We start from the raw sequence: 18,972 nt of genomic DNA, 5'->3' as shown, positions 1-18,972 counted from the left end.
CAGGCTGGGGAACATGTGCTAGCAAGAGCACAGATTCCCATGTTGCTGTGATGGAAATAAAAGCCATGCCAGGCCACTAAGGCACTTGATAAAATTAGCCTTTAGCAACAGAGATCAGATAGCTGGATATCCTAAATTACAAAATCTACTTTAGAAATAATAACATTTGTGATAAGTTTCTAGAGAGGAAAAAAACCAAAACAAGGCAAATATACATCATAAATGCACAGCAATTTCATAGACCTTTTCCTCCAATTTAGTGTTATCTGAAGTTAATGAAAATGGGGGATATATGGGGAAAAATGTTATTGTTAGTCTAATGCACAGAATGGTAGCTACAGGTTCAATTTTGCAACAGTGTATTATGTAACATTTGAAATGCTAATATTTGGATACCAAAAAATGTGAGCAAGAAAACAAAGAAAGTAGGTACTGGCCACTGAACCAGAGGTGAAGCTTCTATTTCATTAGAAAAATCTGAAGGTAATCTTCTAATCACTGACCATGCAGTTGTACTTTCTATTGCAACTGAGTGATTGTGGAAGTGAAAATTTTGGTGAGATACTAAAAACATGATCAGAAATGTAAGCAACTGCCTTCAATGACTCTGTACGTGGGCACACACACAGATATTTATGTTTATTAAATGTGAAAACACTGAAATGCAGAAATTTTTTGATGATGAAGCGAAGGAGGGGCAAGAACTATTTGCTTGCTAAGAGCCAGCATTCCCCAGAAGACAAATTTCCAGCATTGAAACCTCCTAAACACAAATGACCAACTGTACCTGTAATAAACTGTTACTGTCTAATTGCAGCCTTTTATTATATTCTGCTTCCCTTCTCGGTGTTAAATATTTAAAGGACATCCAAGGGAAGCACTTAGAAAGGTTTTAGATACAGAAAAATCACTGCATCTGACAGGCATTTAAACCATGACAGCAAATTACCCCCTCCAATACAAGAACTATCACTGATGTAGTTTTTACTCTTTTTTTAAGTTAGCCACAAGAGGGAGTCAATAGTACTTGAATGCCAACACCACACCCTACCCCCCAACAGAACCAAGACATGGTGAAGATCCCAGTGAGATATTTGGTATGCACTTCAGGGAAATAAGGAGCACTAGCTCGAGGGTAAATGGGAAGCTTCAGTTTCTTTGTATGTGAATTCATATTCACTTATTTGTACATGCATTTGAGAGTGAAAAGAATGTCTATAATGCATAACACAATGATCCAGACAGCACTTGATGGGATGTTTCAGTCACTTCACAGTGCCATTCCACTCAAAGCCTTAAGCAGTGGTACCAGTGGCTTGAATTACCCTGCTCTGACCCTCATGGCCTTTTCCACTGACTCCCAGGACCTGTGGGACTCTGAGAACCTGGCACAGAGTAATGCACTTTTGCTGCAATGCAAAAGCTGTGTGTGCTTGTCTGGGCATGACCAGGCAGACAGGCCCAAGCAGGAAATTCTGCTTTTTGAATTGCAAAAAGAGCAGGGGGCCACTCCAAAAGGCAGGCTGATAGACCTCAAAAAACTTCACAGTTCAATCTCTCCACACCTTCACAACCAGAGCAACCTGGAAACTGACTACAAGCTGTAGGTCCAGTATCCACCTCTATAAAATAGCAATATGTTGGAAAAAATTAAAATAAAATTAATTGAAAAGTCTGAATGAAAATCAGATCTGTTCCTTTTTCTGCAGGTAAGGTCAGGACAGAAGTGCTTGACTTTTTAGCCTTTTTGCCACCTCTTTTTCTTGTATTTTGCCTTACAAATCATTCCTAGTTAGTTGTAATTGGCCTTATTAAAACAATTTTAATCCTCACTAATAAGAATTTAATTCTGCGGATAGCTGCTTTAAGCTGGAAACAATACTCAAACAAAGCTCAAAGATATAGCATATTCTTCTCTTCCTAATTTGCATGCACAAACAAAGATTTGTTCTGTCCATTCCTACATTTACTTAGGAGCTCACAAAACAGAGAACCAAATTAGAAATACCAGCCTTTGTTTCAGTGTCCCTTCATTTCTTACACTTTGCTTTTCCCATATCCCATTTCCCCCACTACATTTGTGAGACAGGTAAAAAAACCCACCACTCTTATTATGAAGTGGATTTATATCCATCTGAAAAAAAGTCCTACTTTCTCAGAATGTCTTGTAATCTCATTTCATGTTCATGTTATGCATTTCTATTTAGGTATTTCTGTTCATTTTGTCCTATGAGTATGCAAATGACTACGACTGGCACAAGCACTGAAGATGAGCTTGCTTTAAATGTACCAAAAAAAACCCAAATGGAGAAACTAAACAACCTCTCATGCACACAAAATAAACAAAAAACCTGTTAAGAGTTTCTGCAGGCTAGGCAACAGAGGAATTTCATCACTAATAATGTTCACAGTACCCAAAATAATTCTGGTCATAATTGGTACTTTGAATTGTCTACTATCCTGGTGATTTATGATATTGGATGCTTTTAAGTCCAGATCCAGTCTTCCAGATTGAAAGACTGCTTTCATAATCATCATTTTTATTGTGAAACTTCTTAAGTTCTCCCAGCTACAATGAGGCTACAATAGAAGCCTCTAAAAAGTAAAGATTTACCATCACTGAGAAGTTGCCAGAGAAGATCTTCTCTCCTCACAGAAGGCCACACGACAAAGCCCACAACAAGCCTTTGGAGGCCAAAGAGAACAGCTGGGATTGGAGCATATCCTCCACTGAGCATCCACTTCATTTAGAAAGTCAGTGACATCCTATTCAAACAGGAGAGGACCAAACAGGTACGAGGCAAGGTGCAGGTAACACCCTTTCCACCTACATTTTTCCCACTAGGCTTGTTTCAGATCTGATTACCATGTGAACTAGGAAACAGGCTACCAGCACTAAAGGGGTTCTCTATCACCAGAGTTTAGCCCTTCTGGGAATGAACTTACCTACCATTAATGAATTGCTAACACTTAAAGATGAAGACTACAATAAATATTACCAAGTCTTATGCTCGATGACATCAAATGTTCCACTACGTCAGCTAGGAACAGCTTTTGCCCCAGATCACAGCCAGGCATACATACTGGGCATATTCTCCCTCTCTTCCTCAGAGCCACTGGAACATGTCAAGGCTGGGGATAAGCAATCACTCCTTGCTGGGGACAGAAAATCCTTTCACTCATGTGCCTGGATAGTGCTCTCTGCTTATACAGTCATTATGGCTCAAAGACAATTCCAGTTCCATACCCTGTGATCCTGGAGAACATATACTGCAACAGACAGCACAACCAGTGGGAAAGTCAACTCACTGTCCTCTCCTGGAAAATCTGCCCTTAGTTATCTCTCCCATTTGCCCTGTTACCTGAAATAATGCCCTAAAAAACTACAATTACAGACGTCTTTGTGTGCCATAAAGAAGATAGGTGATGAGCATTGTCCTCTTCTTCAGGGCCCCAGTGCAAGGCAGTAGAACCTAAATCAGCTTAGACAAGGGGTAGGACCATGTAGACACGATGCAGAAAGCAGGCTACTCATTTTAGGTGCCCAGCTTACTTGGAGCTCAATGCAACTCTGAATTTTTGCATGGCAAAGAAGCTGAAACCACACAAACCCATCAAGTTTTACATGTTTCCATCCACAAAGAAAAAACTGACCTAGATTCTCTCATTCTTAGATTCCTCACAGTTCTGGCCAGGTTTTCAGAGGGTTACTAACCTTGGCTGAGTAAAGGGTTTATAATGAAACACTAAAACACAAGTACGTTTGAGTTGGTTTGGATTTTCTTATAGATGTTTTGGATGGCTGTAATGCTAGAGTCAGTTCAGACATTCTGGGCACTTTTCATCCAAAAATTGCTGCTTGGAAAAAAAAAATCCCATGATTACAATAAATTAAAATCAATCATTATTTTGGGCTCTATTCTCCACTTCACCATTCCAACACAGCATCTGGTTTAAAACCAGGTTCCTGAACTTGCAGTGGATATACCTTGGTTTTATATCCTCTTACTACAATAATGAAAATAAACCATTCGTGAAAAAATTTACTTGCAACTTCAGAAGAAGCAAAAATATAAGGTGACAGACATGAAGATGAGTAAAGAAGTAAAATAGTAAGAGAAAAGTCAGAAAAAATAAAGCCAGAAATTCAAAATACATCAAAAGTAGTGAAACAAGACTCTAACAGTATGAAAGACAGCATCTTTGAGCTTGTGAGATGATCCATTGCCTTAAGACACATACAAAGATACACCATTAAGGTGAGGCTCAATGACTTAATTAATTTGGTAGTTTAACTAATAACTTCATCCTCAAAAAGTTTAAGCAATGACATATCTCCACTGCCAATCCACAGCTCTGGCAGAAGTGGGAACACTTATCTGAGGTTCTGGCAATGCAAAGCAGCACCTTTTCCATGCTGCTAGAGCAGTACAGGCCCTTCCCAGAGGCTCAGAGTACCTGACATTGAGAGTATGAAGGCAAATGGAAACTGCCATGGAGACGCCATGCCGCAGCCTAAGTAACGACAGAAGAATTTTGAACACTTGAAGGATTTTCATACTGTCTTTGATGGGCTGTCAATTCTGTCAGCATATAGCAGAGACTGATTTTTGCCCTTTGGCCAGAAGGACTTCAGCTGAGGATGCAGTAGGACAGAGGGAGAGAGAGAAAAAAAAGGGGTGAATGATGCTGACAAAATAACTCTGGAGTTCTTCAGAAATCAGTATCAGACTGATGTCTGACACTATCTTCAAAGCCTTTTTGCACTTACTTTAATTCTTCTTAAAAAAGCAATATTCTTTCTCCTAAAAAAAACCTAAACCCAGTTTTCCACGCTAATCTCCCCCAGAATGAGGTTGCAAAAAGTAGTCCTACAATAGGAATAAAATACTCTATACTATGCAAATGCTGTACATACCTTAACAATTGAGAGTTCAGAGATGCCTGTTTTCATTTACAAACAGGGACAGGGTGATCCTTTGTTAATTTTGTCTGCACTTTATTGAAATAGTTATGAAAGGAGGAAGAAGAAACATGCCTCAAGCTTTGCCAATATCCAAACAAAACAAACAGCAGCAGGGTTTGTTTTCACTTACATTTCATTATAGTTCATATATAGAGAATTAGTGCAATTTAAAACTGGTTTGTATTTAAACCCATGTGTATGGCAAGACTAGCCAACATGCTCATTTTCTAGTGGAAAAGTTTTATTCCTGCCATTGTTTTCTCGTGTGATGTGTTTTAATATATTCTGAGAATCTTTTTCCTAAAGCAAAAGTATATCTTAACAAATTAACAGAGCTGAACCAAAAGCCCAGTCAAGAAATCTGAACTTTCAGGAGCTTGCAACTGCCTTTACAATTCTATGGCTAATTTTCCTCCACTTTGATAACTGAACTTGGATAAGGGTGGCAAGAGAACATCAGTCACCCAATGACCAAGCAAAACAACCTTGGCAAGGCTTTGGCAACACTGAAAGCCAAAGACACAGCCAGGAGCAAGTTATTTTTCCCCAAGTCAATAGAGATTACTCAACTGAAAGCTCTTGCTATTCCTCATGCTTCTTGCGCAGTTTGGCAGCTGAGCCATTTCCTTAATTCGTGTTAAGGCTCACTGCAGGCCACCAACATACATAAGCCTAATGACAACCAGCAAGAGAAAATATTTAAATTCAGCAAAAGACACCAATTTTAGGCATCTCAGATGCAAACAACTTCCAGCCAATACATGACTGGTGCATTACATAACACACCTATGAGAGCTTGGAAGATATCTAGGAAACACACCCAGGCAGAGAAATTAACTTTGTAACTCTTAGTGCTACATGAGGATTCACGTCAGTCATTTAAGGATGGCTCTCAGTACTTCAAAAAAGCAGTTTAAAAAGAAGTAGCATTACATCTAGCAGCTAATTAACACACTTCAGACAATTAATGATGGAAAATGCATGCTCAAACGCTATGTTTCAATTCTTTGTTACCTGCTCTAGTTGCACGATCATTCCAGTTTTACATTATCCAGAGGAAAAATGCTAAGGAGTAAGGTGTATGGAAGGGCAATTAGACTTCCAATTAGCAGAGGGAGTGACAGATTTTCTTAGTGAAGTGGAAAACAGAAGAGAGCTCCCCTGAGTCAGTTTTCTATGTGCATATATTGTGGTTTAGGAATGGTATTCCCCAGTTTCGTGTTCCCACTGAAACACTCTGAAGCACGTTCTGTTCACTTGTTTCTTGCTTCCCTTCCCATTCCCACTATGGCAGGATGGAGAGGAGAATTGGAGGCACAAAAGGTAAAGATCGTGGGTTGAGATAAGAACAACTTCCTGGAAATAGCAATGAGATAAGAAATGTACACTAACAGCAACAACTTTAATAACAGAGAATACAAGAGAAACAAGGACAGTATATTTAAAATTACTCAAGCACTTGTAAGATGAAATTAGTCAAGAAGCCTCTATACATCTGCCATGACCTCAGATAATCTGACTTAGCAAGGAATCAGAGGACAGCTCACAACAGTTTAACTTGAAAATGTTCAATGGTATTTATACTACAAATTCATTGTTGAGCCATCCAACAAATATTAGATCTATGTCCCCATGGTTTTCTTGCCAATTTTCAAAGCAAGCAAAATACTCTGGTCATCTTTCCACCAGAAACCAGACAGGAGACAGCACAGCCAACTAATACAGTAGGCAACATTTGACACTAATTGTCACCTGCTGGTTGTGATGAAAGTTGTGACTCCTGGCCTAAAATGCAAAAGGCTCCCTGGTTTGACAGCATTCCTACAGCAGTTGCTTCCTACCTGACTGATTAGCTTGAAAAAAGAAACAACAGCAATCTGGAAAGGACCTTCCATGGGCAGAGTAGACCATGAAATTTCCGCCACACATATGCTTCAAAAAGAGGCCTTCCAGCTGGGAAGCAACAGATATGCTATGAAGTGGATGGATATCAGAACAGACACAAAAAAGGCAAAGTGCAAAAACCAAAGAATCTATCAAAAGTGCCAGAACGCAATGCTTTCACAATGCTTTTCAGAGATGGGATATAAAGAAAATAAAATTAGAAGGAGTCTTAAGGACAACTGGAAGCAAAACACTGTGAAAAATATTGCTTAGAGCCCTGGCACTAAAAACATTAAGAACAAGAACAAAACCATCACTTTCAAGATACTAATAAACCCTTAAGAGAAAGCAAACTCCAACTAAAGAAACATGCAGGTGATATTCTCTAGATCAACATGTGCCATTACAGCCTATAAACATCTGGGAAAAGCAAATTGGTCAAATTTGTTCCAGTTCATTTAATCTCTAAACAGAGAAACTTATCTTTTCAAGCCAAGACTAATGAAAAAAGAATGTCTTCGACCTAATAGGTCAAATGTAAACAGGTTTAAAATTCAACCACTTCTAAGGTATTAGAAAACCACTTCTAAGGTATTAGAAATGACACTATCCACATGACTCTTCACACTCCTCTTCCTCATCTGGAAGAGGAAGTCCAGACCTGCCTCTAAGTCTCCTGCCCTAGTTTTGTTCCTACCCAAAGCAACCACTTCTTAACTGAGTACATGTAATCAATTTACTTGGCAGGGTTAATAACACTCAGTGCTATCACTGTGACTGAAAAAGAAGCTGAGAGCTGTGTGTTGTTTGGAGAGCCTTAGATAGCAAGATTCTTTCTTGGGAACTGAATGATCAGTCTGCTGCTAATACTGTTTCCAGCCCTACTCCAGCTGCTCCTTTAACATTCAATTCTTCTCTACAAGTTTCTGCACTTTTACCAATGTCTGGATAAAAAGCTGTCCTGCTTGAAGGCCCTCCAAATATTTGTATTTATATGTTGCTTCTTGCCCCCAGTCTCCTTCATTAAAATCTAGAAAACCCCCACTCCAACCCACCCCACACCAAACAAACACAACCCCTCCGACCAAAAATCTCACAAGCCCTTCCCTCTCTCCTGCCACCTGCTCAGACAGTTACTGCAATAAATACTGAATGGGACTCAAAGCACATAAGCTATTGGTGACAGGAACTAAAAAAGTATTTCAAAAAGAAATTTACTTATCTAAATGACAGCAGAGACAAGCTAGTTTTTGGATTAAATTTTAGGCAGAAATTTTCTCTCTGTAATTTTGTATAGCCTGATGTACAAATACTTGGGTCATACTATTGCTCCCAGAGTTTCAAAGCCTGCAATTTCATGGCCACTGAGCTCATTGAACAGCACAAGCCTTGAGATGCCAAATCCCTCCTGTAAAGCAATGAAGGATCTCAGATTTTTCCTGAATGGTCACTGTACCCTCAGTGTATTGCTGGATAAGACTTTCTATTCCCCCTTCATTAACAAATTATATGACCTGGCATCCCAGCAAATCTGCTGGCTTCAGCTGAGCTACAAGAATGCAAGCTGTATGCAAATAGCCCAATTATTTTCCTCTATCCATTAAATCTAACCTAACCTGAATAAGTACTGATCAATTACAATTTATTCAGTGTTTTCTGACATTTTTATTTCAGAGGACTTCTTCTGTTTCCAATCAAGTTTTACATTAGAGCTATCCTTTCATGCCACAAATACACGAGTGTAAAACTTTTCTTCACTTAACTTCAAAGAGCTGAAAGCTTACTAGGAATTATCTAGACCATCAACTGAATCTGCAAACTTCCATTTGAATTGTGTGAAAATATCAGATGATGTTAAACTGCAGCTATTTTTATGACTATGTCACTGAATGCACCTTTTGGTAGAGCTCAGAGTCCTTCTGGGGTAGTCAGTATTACACAAGTATTGGAAATATAGTGATGGAAAGTTGGGCAGTAGGACTTAACTTCTGCTGCTGAGAAAACAGCAGCAGGGCCCAGCATGCTCATCAAACAGCCAATTCAGAGGCACAAAGTGAGGTTAACCCACCTTACTCAGTATGGCCAGAAGAATCCATCTCTATCTCATCTCTATTCTTCCATTAAAGTAGCTGTAGGCAGCAGACTGTTCCACAAGCGAAACAAGCCCTGTCCTTTCAGCCTTTGGTTACAGGTAAGTGCTTGAGTCCTCAACCTTCTTTAAGGATGTTTCCTTTGACTGACTTCATTGGATCAATGTGTTTCATGCTTTAGGCAGCTCAAACCAAACACAGTAGAGCGGGTGTGGCTTCCCAGGTGCCAAAGAGAAAAGACAACTTCGCTCAGTTTATTGACCACACTTTTATTAATACAGCCCAGCCTCAGGCCATTTTTTCCAGCCAGTTGACATTACCCCTGCCATCAAGTAGATCAGTCATTCCATTTAGTTTGGTATTATCCATAAACTTGCTGAGAACACACTCTATACCATCCACCTGCATTATTAATTTGGATTTTAAACAGTGCTGGCCCAGTATCAGTGCCTGAGGGATACCAGTGGTAATTGGCTGCTAGTTGAAATTTGTGCAGCTGTTAACTTGCTGATTCATAATGTAACCAATAATCTCACTTCTGAAGTGCATTTTATAGTGTGAAAAAATAATTTTTAAAAAGTTAATTAAAAAATTTCTTTATGAAAACGCTTCCCAGCCTTTATCCTCAGAGGCTTGTTTCCTTGAAGTAAAAGTCCGTGTGGCACAAGTTCAGGATTTCATGTTGCTGTACCAGGAAGCACCTCATCCTCTCAGTGATGCCACAGTTCAAGGAAATATTTACACCAAGAGCTGCTTGGAGCTGCTTTGCCAGAAGTGCAAGCTTTAAGATTGTCTGTCAAGCTTTCCACAGAGAGATGGACAGCTTGTCCTTGCTTCAGCTGGGATAGAATTCATTTTTTTCCAGGTAGCTGATAAAATGATGTTTTCTGGATTAAGGATGAGAATAATGCTGATAACACACTGATGTTTCAGTTGTTGCTGAGTACTCCTTACCCTAATTCAAGGACTTCTCAGTGTCTCAGGCTCTGACAGTGAGCAGGTGCACAGGAGGCCAGGAGGGAGCATGGCCAGGACACCTGAACTGAACTGGTCAAAGGGATATTGGTACCATAGAACATCATGGCCAGTGTATAAACTGGGGGAATCTGGCCTGCTGTGGGATGGGAATCTGTCAGTGGGAGGTGAGCATGGTTTTCTGCATTACTCATCTTTCATTGGTTTTACTACTTTTTTTTTTTTTAGTTCAGTTATTAAACTGTTCTTAACCCACAGATTTTATCTTTTTCTAATTCTCTTCCCCAGTCCACCAGGGAGTAGGGGGAGCGTTGTGAGGAGCCATGTGGTACCTAGCTCCTGTCTGGGGTTAAACCAGACAATGGCTTCACAGTCATCCCTCAAAATCATTGTAAGATGGGATCCTGACTGTTCAGATTCCCAGCTGGAGCTTGCTTTTTCTCCACAAGAATAATGCTGCGTATGCAGAATTTCTGCTCTCAGTTCCATTTGTCATGGAACATTGCTTGGGAGACTGGTAAGTGATGTCAAGTATGAGAGTTCTTATTGAGAATAAACTGATTTAATAATGCTTGAGTTTTTAATCTTCAAAAATTGACAGACCATGCCTGCAGGGAGTAGAAAAAGCTTATGAATTTCCTGGTTAGAATGCAAAGCCATTCCACTTCAGCATTAAATTAAATTTCCTAATCTAACCCCTCATATACTTATCCTGCTTGAGAGCTTCTTGACGGGATCAAAAGCTATTAACTTTGATTGTTATTTGTAGTAGATGTTTCTACAGAAATACACTTCTACCATGTACAAACCACTTTAGTTTCAGAATTTGTGCTATTAGCAAACACTGCTTCAAAGTGCAAAGAACAACTTCCTTGCAGGCCTTCTTTAAGAGGCCTGTGCCTCCAGGAGCAGGAGCACATGAAATACATTTGTCTTCGTGGTGCAGAGGGCTGTGAAACAGCAAAAGAAAGCTGCAAGGAAGACAGCTGCCCCTGGAGAATCTGTCACCTTTCAGCAGTCAGCAACCACTGTTTTGATCTGTACAATGGATGTGGGTATCACCAAAACTCATGCTGGCACTGAAACAGCTCGAGGCTCAGCTTTGCTGTGCAGTGCTGCAGCTCCTGGGCACACAGAGCACGATGGCTCAGCTCCACTGCGGCTCCACGTCTGCAGCCCCACTGCTCCTGGGCACACAGGGCACGATGGCTCAGCTCCACTGTGGCTCCATGTCTGCAGCCCCACTGCAAAGCCCCTGAATGTCAAACACACACACGTGCCCCTGCTGAGGCACTTAGAGGTGTCTTTCCTGCAAGCTGCTCCTTCTGTTCCGGATACTGAGTAGTCACAGAAAACTTGTTTAATCAGCAGAATATTCTTCTTCTTCTTCATACTGGGAGAAAAACATCTCTTCAAAGAAGTTTTCCTGAAAACTGAGACTGGCCTTACTCCAGGAGAGACTGGCTTTGGGTTCATGTCTCCCATGTCTCAGACAAACCTTAGTAACTGAACCTCTGGCCATTTCAAAAACAGATGCTCTGCTGTACCTCTGCTTCCCCAGACACATGCATACCTATTAAAAGTTTTGTTTCCAACAAGTCAGCATTTTCAAAGAAAAAAGCTCTGATCAGAAAGATGCTCAGTTTCAACAGACAGAATAGTGCCTTTGACATGCATCTGTGAAAATATTAGGCTGTTTAAGTGCACTATCATCCCTCATGAAACTTCAAGTGATTAAAGGGAACGGAAAAACTAGAACGTGGTCCAGCTTGCTGACATGTCTCTCCAGACATCCTCTCTGGAATCAAGATACTCAGCTTTATCTTCATCCATGCCTTTGAGTTAAGCCCTAGGATCAAGTACCATAACTTTGCATCCAAATCTCGTGTTGTTAAACCTATCCAGAAGGCAAGTGTCATTTCAGTGTGAGCCACCTGCTCTCTCTCATCTCCAGTTTAACAGTATATCACTGACAAGTTTACTGATGAAATTTCATAGCATAGGCAATTAACATATAAAATGTGTGTGCAGGTAGCATTTCTTTTAAACATACATACATGTTTGCACACAGTTTAAAAAAATCACTGCAGAAACAGGAAGAGAGGAAAACATAATACATAACATTTTTAAAGGGCATGGACACAAGCAGTGTGAGACTGGATTATACAGAAGACTTTGATTTCATTACCTTTATCAGTCTGTGCCATGGCAGATGTGGAGAGGGCAATGGAAACGTTATGTGCAAGCAGCTTAAGCCCACTGCCTGCTATAAACAGATGGACTGGCAACCACCTGACTTCCATGAAAATAGTGATTGACAGAAAAATAGAACTTAGGAAAAAAATTAAAGCTAAAAATAAAAAAGCTCCACACCTCTGAAGCACTACAGGAAGACCTGGGCCAAGCAGAAACACCAGCCCAAACTTCCCAGAGAACTCAAGCAAGCTGGAGACCTTCAGATGTAGGAGCAGAGGCATTACATGCTTTGTGAAGCCAGAGGGAAGGCAGAACAATACTTGCTTTTCACCAGAGGTGCCCAAAATGTTTAATGCAAGCCTTAAGGATCAGTTTTAGATATAGTTCTACTTTCTCTTCTCACTCCTGACTATCTTATAGGCAAGTGTTCTTACACTCACCTAACACTACACTATCTTTCACCACAAACATTTTTCATTTGTTCCTTTATTTTCACCCTACTTGCTCATAGGTGACACTTAAAATACACTAAGCTGATAAACCTATTTACTGCGTATTTAGCTAACAGAAGTTTGCAAGCTCTGAAGGAGATATGACCATATTTCTGCACTCACAGGAAAATACAGGATCTGTAATATGTTGTCAACTGCTTCTATGGCCTCAACTATCCCTTTCATTGTATGGGAGATTTAGCTACCAGACTTCTATAATAAGTTACACTAACATCACACCTTGCTGCCACTCAATGGAAGAACCTTCCCTCCCTTGTGTACCAGATTTCTAATTAAAGAGAATCAATTTTCTGCTTTGCTTAAAATATGCATTTAGCATGCACAAGTCACACGAACGTTGTTAACTGATTTAATAAATACACCAGTGCCTAATTCCCTCAGATCCTTACTGTCTCCTGCAAGCAAGCAACACCTGCCATGAGTTCCCATGACTTCCACAGCAATGCACAGCATCAGACATCTCACAGACTCGAGCCTTTTAAAGAGCTTAACAAGGTTTTATGTAACGAGGTTATTGAGGAATGCTCTTTCCATGGAGAGAAGTTATTCCTCATCTGAAAACAGCTTTGTGTTGTTAATTAATGTTTTCTTGCCTCTGAGGGTCATCTCACACTCTTTTCTATTCATTCACATGAGAGAAAGAGCTGCAGTAGTTCTGAATGCCAAAATGTCTCTAAGACCTGAGGTGGGGAAAAGATCCTGTGAGGATCTAGGCATGAAAAGGGCACATCCAACATCACTAGCAGAAGGACACTGCAGTGAGAAACTACATGTGGCTTTTTGACATAAATCTGCACATGGGTGCAAATTATGGCCACACAAAACACACACTCCTATGTCCTACCTAAGATCACTCATGCAGTAGAGCAGATGACTACACTGCAGGCAAATTCGGAGGTGACTGCATCTCAGGGAATGCAGCATGGGAACAGCACACCATGCCCACAAAATTAAGAGACATGACAGGCTAGGGGTCAGGGTGCCTTGCTTTTATTTCGGGATGTTGAAGATTTTTCTTAGAAACTATTGACAGAAGTTGCAGAAGAGAAGCAGGATCCTGTAACAGACTTTACAGAAGATTAGAAGGAAAGAACAATAGCTTAGGGAGAACAGAAGAGCTGTTTTGTCTGATGCTGTGCCAAGCTTGTGTTAAATAACAAAACAGTGTCCTAAAACAATTTGTTAATATGGCAACAGTCTCTCCTGGACTGATGAAAGATAAGGCTATGCAAAGCATTGCTAATCTATTTGAGCACCAGTTTCTGCTACTCAAGTTAAAGCTATAGATCTTGGCTGTTGGAAGACCTGCTCATTTGCCAGTGAGCTGGCAGTAGTCCTTGCTATGCTGTAAGTTCAGCCAAGCAACTTTGATATCTTTTCAGAAGACTAGATCTTTCTAAAGTCACAAATAATTATTTCCAATAGTTTCAGCTTCCCAAACAAAGAAACAAAAAATTACTAGTTACCGACAGAAGTCAAGATATATCTTATTAAAATCAAACACTTTTTTCCGAAAAGCTCTCAACTTCTTCTAATCCCACTAAATCCCAAGCAAGCAATTAAACACATTCCTTTATTAAGTTCCCTTTGTCCCATAAGTCATCCATCCATACCTACCCTTCAGGTATTTATGTTACTTTATGGCACCTCTTAGTGCAGTAGATTAACACAGACTGTGGCCCAGAGAATTTATCTCTTATTTTAGCCAAGACACAAGGAAGGGAGAGGGGGAAGAAAAACTGGGAATGTGAAAATGAAGCTATATGATTATGAACAGCAGTAAGGTCATGAATGGTAGAAGACTGCCAAAGAATTTGGAGAAGAATGCTGCTTTACACAACATATTGTGATACTCTAGATTGGAAAGATGAACACCATTTGGTTATGCCATAGATGAGAAATAGGCATGGATTACTTAGCTGGATTACACTGACTTCACTTTATGGATCAAAACAAAGAGAAAATCCTAGCTTGAGTGAAGATATGCAGTTAAATCAGTGCCATGCAAAGATGCATTCTAAGTTTCCATGAACTGTCAAGAAAATGGATTAAATACAACTTCAGAGCAGTGCCTAATGAAAGATTTTTGCATGCTATTGCTTTCCATGATCTTCAACATATGGTTATTGAAAATCAGATTGCTTTGTTCCTTTCCTATAACACAGATTTATGATTATGTTTGTTTTCCTTTCTCTTCTAGAGCAGAACTTTCAATGCAAAAAGTCATGAAAAAAGAATCTTGCTGTTAGAGTGTTACAGGCTCCAGGCAGCAACTCCCTCTTCTCCTGCAGGCATCCCAGGACAGCTTGTACTTATCTCAATCACCAGTGTACATATGCAGCTCAAACCAAGGCTGTGAGGAACTTGGCAGCCTTTACCATCACAGGCTTGTCACTCCCAGAATTTTGCTGCTTGCTGACCTGCATTATAACACAAAAGAAGCAGCCAGAAATGCCTAATTTTGACTTAAGGGTCACAAACATGTGAAAATCACAAGTCTGTATGGTAAAGGTGGAACCCAGAGCCTGACCGAGACACAGATCCTGCAAAATCATTTTGTAGAAATGGGGATCTTCTGTTCCTAGGCCAAGCTTCAGGTTAGGATTGGATACCAGACTAAAGTTTGTATTCAGTCCCCTGACTGCAGCTCCTGTACAGTGCAAGGAGAGACAAAAAACCAGTACTACCACATTTAAGTAACCTTAGCAGACTTTGGGTCTTTAGTGTTTATAGCTTATGAAATAAATCTAGAAACTAAAAAAGCTTTTTTATTATTATTCTTTTTTTTTCCCATCACATTTCATTTTCTGATTTCACAGAACTGTTTCGTCTTTCACAGAGTATTCTGAGTTGGAAGAGACCCAGGACAAAGATAAATATAGGATTTTGGTTCTTACACTTGTAAACTTTCAGTGCTGTTGCATGACCTTCAAAACTTTAACAAACCAAAGAAATTAAATAAAGAAAAAGGAATATAAAATTACAGAACCACTCCTATCACAGGTCATTAAATGCTCTTAAAACTTTCCACGAAAGGAGAGATTCTGGGAAAACATTAAGAAATAATAAACCTAGCCTCCAAATAAAAACAACAGTACTTGATTAAGATTAATCAATGCAGATATCTCAATGTTTGTTATCTGCATGGAAAGGAACAGGGAACTACAAACAGGGCTAGGAATGGAATATGATAGGATGAAAAGAAGCATAAAACCAAGGAGCTCCTATCCTAAACTGTCCCTCTATGAAAAGAGAGAAAGCGCTTTAAGGCAGAAGTGTGTGTATGTGAATTCTTGCTACATCTGCTGCTGTGCGCTGCAGTGTACAGACACTTGGGGATCTGCCATCAAAAATAAAATGAGCAGTTTGCCAGCAACATACCGAACATTAGTGGTCTTTGACATAGCTACAGGTTTCGCTCACAACAGCACTGCCAAATGACAGCAGGGTTTTGTTCAAACACTTGCTTCACTTTCCCATTGCAGAACAACTGCCTGCTGAGCTATTGAAAATCACTCTGATAAATATCTGATAAATACCTCTGTTATAGGCACACAGAAAACCCACAGGCTTTCAGTCATTAGTATGTCACTATTGGGCCTTTAATCACACACTCACTTGTCAAAACAGTTACTGTGTCAAAAGTAGAAAGAAAACGCTATGGTTTCTTGCAACCTAATACTAACCAACCCAAAACCGGAGTAAAGAGTTCCACAGTAATGCTCAGAGTGTGCTAAAAAAGGAAACTTCCAATCTAGAAACTCATCAACTTCATTGCCTTGCTTTGGTTATCATTTTACAAGCCATGAACTCTCAGATTAAGTATGATCTATTTGTTTCCATGTGGTTGAGCTTTACAGGATCACTTGAAAATACTAAAAATTGGAAAAGTAAAACTGCCTGGAGCTACTGCTAGCTTAAGAGGAACAAAATACCACCCCTCACCTAACCATGACTATATCGCAGTTCAAGTGAAAGCAGATGAACTTCTCCATCAATACACACAAAGCAGAAAAACAGGTGCCTTCTGCAGTCAGCTAAACAGCACTATAACCTTGTTAAATTGGTGATTTTAGGAGCATGATATGGTCAGAAGAGGGGGAAGAAGATCAGCATCCATGTGCAATGACCATTCAAGCACAAAATGTTAATGGCCTTCTGAAAATCACTAACAAAGAAAACTCAAGGCCAGTTCAGCCTACAGACAAGGTTCATTAGTTCACATCCAAACTGAAAGAAGTTGGCAGAACAAAATATCAGCATCTTGTCCTTGTCATTTCTAAGACAGTTGGAAGTAAAATCTTTGCCATAAAGTGATGTAAAATGATCCAAACAACTATTCTTTCCAAGTACTGCTCAGACTAGTCAGTTGTCAAAAACTGAATCAAATAAAATCAGCAACAAAGCCCCTCCCAAGAAACTCAGCTGTAGGAGATTCTCTTTCAGAATTACTAGAAAGTGTGCAAAGTGTTTGCTTGTGTTATAACAACTTTTTTCTCTTACCTAAACAAGGCTGCAACTGCTTGTCACATCTGAGTTTCAGCAGGTAAGATAACCTCTGATGAGTCACCAAATTTTGCTGTCCTTGAAATGAAATTTAACTGTGGCTGGAGAAGTAAAGGATCAAAAAGTGAAAGTTAAAAGAAAAAAAAAAAAACTTTGAAAATGTGGAAACAAATAGCAATGATATTTGAGAGTTGTTTCACTGCTCTTAGACTGACTAGGTTGGGTTTTTTGGACTGTGTCCTGAGGACCATTCTCTTCTCTCTCTGTGCATCTCTTCCAGACATCTGGATCTCTCATGACAAGGACAATGATTGTCTGTGCTGGAGTTGAATTCACGTGAGCCTATGACTGCCCGATCAAGTCCCAGATTGAGCGGATTAAAAATTAATGTTGGAAAACCTTGATCCCTCCCGGCCAACCTCCCAGTTTATATACTGGGCATAATGTTCTGTGGTATGGAATATCTCTTCAGCCAATTTGGGTCAGCTGTCCTGGCCAAGCTCTCTCACAGATTTTTGCCTACTCAAGGGCAGAGCCTGAGACACTGACAAGTCCCTGACTTAGAGTAAGAACTGCTCAGCGACAACTAAAACACCAGCAATATTAGCGATAACATTGATCTTATCACTGATCAGTGTTATCAACACATTTCTCATTCTAACTCTGAAACACGACACTGTACCAGCTACTAAGAAAAAATGAACTCTATCCCAGCTAAAACTAGGACAATGTCAAATTAAGTCACCTAAATTCACATTCCTGTTTCAATCAGGAATTCAGCATCACTGAAGGATTGCCCAGTCTCCCCAGACAGCAACAGAGCCAGACAAGGGCAAGACTGTCCTGTTGTCTCCTCCAGTCTATAGGGAAACTGCCAAGAACTCGAACCACAAAGTGACTCTGCCTCTCTTGAACAGTCAGCAGGGCTGATGGCATGGACCAGCCACTCTTAAGCTAATGGGAGAAGTGACATCAGAACTTTCTATTTATCTGCATCTCCAGCAGTCCAGCAAAGCAACAGCTGACATATGAAGATATCAGACAACTGGGCCTCCTGCTTTTGAAGGGAAGTTAATCAATACATCATGACTTCTGCTTTCAGAAAACAGCACCAACAGGTATATCCATCATCACTGGCTTATCACAACCAAAGAGGGACTGACCAGGACTCTTTGGCAGTCTGGGCATAAGCCAGCCACATAAACCCCTTCATTTGCCTCTATGGTGGTTGCTGCTTGCCAGCTGGGCTGCAGATTACATTTCAGCAAGATAAGAAGCCATCCTGCTTCCTACTCTTCCTTCTGATATGTGTTTTATGTCAGAAGACCTTTCCTTTTCTCACTCCACCATCCCAAGGATAGATTTATGAATCTCTACTCAAATTCTTTTTGAGGAAAAAAAAATCCTTTTGGGTTTTCAGACTACTTCCTAGAATGGGTCCAACTCATCTGCTTACAGGTTTACAATGTTTAAATATAATTTTCAATATAATTTTTCTTCCTGTCTTGGTTACTTTTTTCCTTCTGAAGCCTGTAATCAGTTACCTAAAAAGACTGCCAGCTTTATTGCATTTGCCAGGAATATTCCAGTAAGGCAACATGTAAAGATTAGGGAGTCCAAACTCACTTCTCCAAAACCTAGGAAGAAGAACTTACCTAAACTGATATGAGAAAATTGAAGTCATGGGGATTGGAACATTGGAAAAATTGTTCTGAAAGGTTTCACATTTAAAAAAGCTAAATGTTTTTTAGTGCAGCAGGCACGTCAAACAATGCAACTCTATTTCAAGGCATAGCACTGATTAGCTGCAGCTCCTACAAAACACAGTGCTGCCAAAAGTCAT

The 18,972-nt window shown here is 39.9% G+C and overlaps 1 protein-coding gene across 3 annotated transcripts in view; it reads right to left on the bottom strand.

Moving 5' to 3' along the window:
- FBXL7 (F-box and leucine rich repeat protein 7) overlaps window positions 1–18,972 on the bottom strand; it is a 131,950-nt gene that overhangs the window by 49,390 nt on the left and 63,588 nt on the right. Inside the window, exon 2 of one of the 3 annotated variants that reach the window (XM_031058259.1) lies at window positions 17,127–17,230. The exons of the other annotated variants lie outside the window; for them this stretch is intronic. The gene's annotated coding sequence lies outside the window, so the exon portion shown is untranslated. The remainder of the gene's footprint in view (window positions 1–17,126; window positions 17,231–18,972) is intronic. 3 annotated transcript variants of the gene reach the window in all.

Source organism: Geospiza fortis, unplaced genomic scaffold, assembly GCF_000277835.1.
Source record: "Geospiza fortis unplaced genomic scaffold, GeoFor_1.0 scaffold281, whole genome shotgun sequence".
Taxonomy (NCBI): Eukaryota; Metazoa; Chordata; class Aves; order Passeriformes; family Thraupidae; genus Geospiza; species Geospiza fortis.
The sequence above is the reverse complement of the archived record's forward strand: the minus strand, read 5'-3'. Positions and strand labels throughout refer to the sequence as shown.